The sequence below is a fragment of the Pteropus vampyrus genome, unplaced genomic scaffold (genome assembly GCF_000151845.1).
Source record: "Pteropus vampyrus isolate Shadow unplaced genomic scaffold, Pvam_2.0 Scaffold692, whole genome shotgun sequence".
In the NCBI taxonomy this organism is placed as follows: Eukaryota; Metazoa; Chordata; class Mammalia; order Chiroptera; family Pteropodidae; genus Pteropus; species Pteropus vampyrus.
In genome coordinates, this window is record NW_011889473.1 from 11523 (window position 1) to 17103 (window position 5581).

At 50.7% G+C, this 5581-nt stretch overlaps 1 pseudogene; it reads right to left on the minus strand.

Annotated features, from left to right (window-relative positions):
• The window catches only part of LOC105309218, an 18912-nt pseudogene that overhangs the window by 701 nt on the left and 12630 nt on the right, over positions 1-5581 (minus strand).

The following is a 5581-nucleotide window of genomic DNA, read 5'->3' on the forward strand; positions in this document are numbered from 1 at the left end:
GGATGTGGGAGGATTTACAGCAAAGACGTGATGGGGTCTGAAGACACAACAGCAGACTGTGCAGTGCCAGGGCCCAGTGCAGAATCATAGGAAGGACCCATGTCGGAAATTATTATCCCCTTTGCTGTGACTGGTACGTGGGGAGGGCTTGAGAGTGAGGGAGACTGCAGCACGGGGGACACAATGACTAAACAGATTTAGTGGAACCAGGACAGCAGGTGACAGCAGGTGATGAAGGGTGTTTATCATCCACCCGAGAAAATGAGGAACAAGAGGTTAACGTGCTGCAGGCAGGACAGGGACCCTGTGGGACAGAGTCCTGGGGGACAAGTCCTCCCATGTGGGCCACGAGTCCTGTCTGAAGGGAGGCCCACGTGGGGACAGCGTGTGTCTGTGGGGGGCAGAGCCTGAGCTCAGCACACAGGTCCCTGCACTGTGCTGTGTCTCTCTGTGTGGAAACAGTTCCCAGCCTCAGAACACAAAGCCCACAGGGGCTCTCTCTGTCAAGAAATCAGAAAGGGCACATTGAAAGCTGCTGCAGGAAAGGTCCCCAGGCACTGCGGATACGCCGTCTACAGACAGGTTACTTCTTCATTTCTCGTCTGTGTGAGAATGTGGAAAATTAGAGCCACAAAGAAACAGCAGTAATTCTCCTGGGAGGCAGCAGAGAGATTTGAGAGGAAATCGCTGCTCCCAAAAGGAAGCCCCTTCCCCAGCTCCCTGTGCACCTGCTGCTGGGCTGGTCTGTGTGTGCTGTGCTGTGTGTGCCCTTAGCGCCCCCTGGTGTCCTGAATGCCACCCCTCTCTCCTGTAGAAAGTTTTGTGACTGGGCTCACACTGAAGTCCCCTCACTGTGTCTGTCGTACAGTAATACACGGCCGTGTCCTCAGCCTTCAGGCTGCTCATTTGCAGATACAGCGTGTTCTTGGCGTTGTCTCTGGAGATGGTGAATCGGCCTTTCACGGAGTCAGCGTAGTATGTGCTGCTGCCATCATATTTAATGGTTGAGACCCACCCGGAGCCTGGCGGACCCAGTACATCCAGTAGCTACTGAAGGTGAATCCAGAGGCTGCACAGGAGAGTCGCAGAGACCCCCCGGGCTGCACCACGTCTCCCCCAGACTCCACCAGCTGCACCTCACACTGGACACCTGCGAACAGAGACATGTCGGGGTCAGGAAACTGTCACACGTCCGTGTTCCTCACTCACACCCACTCACGTAAACAGTGTCCCTTGTTCCCCATCAGTCACCTCGTAAAACAGCGACGAGGAAAAACCAGCGGATCCCAGGCGATCCCATGGTGTGGCGTGCGTGTTCAGACCTGATCCCGGAATGGGGACACCTAGGAATCGTGGGGCTCGGCTCCTGTCCCAGAGCTGCAGGCTCAGGGCTGGGCTGGCTTTTATCGGCAGAGGGGCCCTATTTGCATGCGCTCTGACTGTATAAGGAGCTCTGGGGTTTGGAACCCACAGAGAGGGCAGAACCCAGATCAGGCCAGGATGTACCTGAGCACATAGTGACAATGAGATTGTTTGGTGAAATATGACTTTTACTGTGACATGTGTTGCTTAAACACTTAGCACCATCATCTTATTTCATTTTATTCACACACGTAAGTCATGGGATGTGATATCATTTACCTGCATCACAGGTGAACAAGGCCAAACAGGACCACAGAGAGCTTGCTGGTGTCGAGAGTACAGGTGTGTAAAAGTGAACTCATGTGTGTGGCCATGCACAATCCACACTGCACCCCACTGCTCTCCTGAGCCACCTCCAAGGACAGAGGTGACGTGTCAAGTGAGATGCAGTTATCCATCCTGCATGAGCGTGTGTGGATTTGCTGCCTTTTTGTGCTAACGGAGAATAATGTGAGAACCAGGGTCACAGGTGTATTGCAGGCGTCGGGCCCCATCTGAGTGTCACTCTCTGTGCCTCTAACTTTCTTTGTCCACTGATAACTGCACTTGGACTGTAGTCGTCTTGCTGTGGGAGAGCTCTGTCCGCCACAGCCACGCCAGGATGACGTGTACAGTTGGAATCACACGCACATACATGATGTCCATGTTACATCCTCAGCATCGTAATTGGAAATGCAGTGTGTGGTGTGACGCGGACTCACACGGGTCACTGCTGAGTCTCCTTCTGATGAGTGCGTCTGTGCCGTGTGAGTCCGCGCACCTGCTGAGGGATGTTGGAGTGTCCCCCGTCCCTGGGCTCTACGAGAAAAGCCAATGCTCAGCCTGTAGATGGAGAGACCTGATAAAATGTTATTCTTCTTATGACACGCAGCCACAGTGACAAGCAAGCTGCACTAGGTGCTAATCAGTAAATTCCCTTCCACATTTCAGCTATGTGACATCATAGATGCTGCACTCCGAGGGCTGGATACTCAGGTGCCCCAGAAAAATATGGGATCATAATCTGTCTGCCCTTGTGATAGGTGTCCAGAGGGCACAGCCCTAGAAAGAAAAAAGTTCAATTAGAAACAGTTAATCATTCAAAAATCCGGTGTCTTAAATTCAGAGAGCACTTCCCCCGGTGAGGGCACAGAAGACCATGTGTGAACCAGGAAGCGAGACCTCAAGATGCCGAGTCTGTGGTCTTTACCGTGGATTCTCTCCCCCAGGTCTGTGTGAAGTAAATTCCAGTTGTCTCTCTCAGCCGCTTCATCTCTGTTACTTTTTCATAGCAGCTCACATGGACTATGAAATCGGTACAGAGAGATGGGGGTGCTGCTGTAACAGATACATATAACTGGACGTTTCATTGGAACCGGGCTGGGCAAAGATGGTGGAAGGGTGTTGAGATGCGTGTTAGAAGAAGCCTCCATGCTGTGGACGGGTCTTTAGAGGAGGATCTAGGGGGAGCTCAGAGAGGAAGACGGGAGCCGGGGAGCAGCCTCAGTCTTCGTGGAGGAAACCTCAGCCGTCCTGAGCAGACGCAGAAATGTGGGTGACGACGGCCATCGTGACGGGTGCTCAGATGGTGCCGGAACCTTCTTAGTGGAACCTGGAGGGAGGCGGTTCTTGTTATGGACGGTGGGGAACTTGTGTGACGTGTTTCTCCTGCTGTTCTGTGAAAGGTAGAATGAGGAGAAGGGAATCGGAAGCTCGGCTGAAGCTCTTTCTACGACAAGGGAGGCAGGTCAGGCTCCGCCCCCTGACTGCTCGTGGTGAAGGACAACAGAGTTGAGTCTAAACTGTCCGAAGGCCGTACGTTTGATCCTTTACATCCTCCACGATAACAAGCACAACCGTGTTTCCTGACACAAACTCCAAGCACAGTGCATTGGTCCTAAGGAAGCCGTCACCTCCACGGAGAGAGGGGCCCCATAGGACAGGTCCAGCTGCTGCTCCTCTACTCCCATCACCTGGCTAGTGCTGGCAGCACACACCTGTGAGCCTCTCCCGCTGGGACTGGGAACAGAGGGGACACTGGGGAGGGCCATTGCTCAGGGACTTAGACGTCCTCGAAGTGATAATTTGGAGGGACGACGTGCTGGACCCTCCTCCCACTGCAGGACATGTGGACGTCACCCGCCAGCTCTCCCTCTGCCTGCTCTCAGGGTCGGACAGCTTCTGTAACCCCACAAGTGTAGGTGTTTTCCTAAAGACATGCAGTGGGATTTTTAAGCAAAATTAATCCCCCCCAACAGTTTTTTTTTGCTGGAATCTTTAGAGTTCTCTGTATATAGTATCATGTCATTGGCAAATCATGAGTTTTCTTTCTTTCTTTCCAATTCAAATACATTTTATTTCCCTTTCCTGTCATGTTGCTGTGGCTGAGACTTCCAATACAATATTGATGAGCAGTGGTGAAAGTGGACATCCTTGTCTTGTTCCTGATCTTAAAGAAAAGGCTTTTGGCCTTTCTCCATTGAGTGTGATGTTAGCTGTTGAGTTGTCACGTATGGTCTTAGTATGTTGAGGTATGTTTCGTCTATTCCCACTATGCTGAGAGGTTTTATCATAAATGGAGGCTGGATTTTGACAAATGCTTTTTCTGCATCTATGATATGATCATATGCTTTTTATCTTTTGATTTGCTAATGCGAAGTGTCACATTAATTCATTGGCAGATTGTGTACCAACCTTGCATCCCAGGAATAAGTCCAACGTGATCATGGGGTAAAGGGTTAAAGAAGTACAAATGAGTAGTCGGTAGATGGACGTGGGGGTGGGGAGCACAGCATAGGGAATGCAGTTAGCCTTGATGTAGCAGCTCGGTGGCGAGCCAGAGGAGAGAAATGGCACTTAGGAAGATCGTTTTATAAATGGCATAAATGTCTAACAAATGGGCCGTATACTTGAAAATAATTAAAAACCATTTTTTAAATGTAATCCATCCATAAAACTGCTTTTCGTAAGGCCTTGACCACAACCTCTTCTGTAAATGTCTTTGGTGACATGAACCTGCTTCTACTGAAAAACACAGAGTGCTGCAGACAACGGTCAGTTTCTTGTGGAAACACGGCCGGGCTCCACTGTCCATTTCTTCAGTCACCACTAATCCAGTTGTTGCTGTCAAGGTATTGTCCAGGGTTTGTTATAATGTGTCAGCCATGTTCTCTAACTCAGGAATTTATCCTAAATAACCTGATGTGGGCTGAACCAAACACACCCAAATGGCATGGATTCCCGTGATGGACAGCAGCTTCAGGGATTCCAGAGACTTTAGACTGGCCGTCCTTGTGGCTTCCCCAAAATCCTGTGTCCTGCCCAGTGTGTCCCCTCCATTGATGGCACCCAGATCACACAGCACATCTGATGGTCCCATCTGCAGGTCCTCCCCAAAGCACACGTGCAGGTGGTGACCTCGGGATAGTTGGAGCTGCACCAGGTGCGTCCTCCATAGCATCTAACGTTTACCAGACAACTTGTCCACTTGGCTATGGATAGTCCTTTGTCCTCCCAATGTGTCCACACTGAGGACGACAGGGCTGTGCAGTGCAGTGCAGTGAGGAGGGGGAAAGTCCCATCTGCCTCTCCTAATGCGCCTGAAGCTGCCAACCTGAGCTCCAGGTAAAGCTCCTGATTCGTGAGACTTAGAGCACAGACACGACACTCGCTATTTTTAGGGACCAAACTAAGGGAAATGCAAGGAAAAAAATTCTAAAGGGAAAGAGAGTGGATTAAGTAAAAGAACGCAGGACCCGTGCTGAGACCTGTTGGTACACGTTTGACATCACGAGAGTTAAGAGGTGGAATCCAATGGGTTTTATATCCTGAAAACGGCCTGGTCTCTACCATGGCCTGAGAAGACCCGAAAGTATTATGTGTCAGGGACACCACCAGGGGCTCCTGTTTGAGTCTGATTGGAAAGGATTCAGGGATGTCTCCGGAGCATTCTCAGGACTCTGAGCCTGGTGAAAACTGCCAGAGTCACTTCTGACTCTACGTGACTATTTTGCGCAGGTGAGAAATGTGTCCCTCATTACAAAGAAAAAACCCCAAAACACCACGTGTGCATTCAGAAACGTCAGGGGTGAGCAGAGAAGGATAAATGTACACAGGTTCCCTTAGAAACTGCCACATGGACAGGAAGCCACAGATCACACAGGAAACCAGCCCTGAGTCT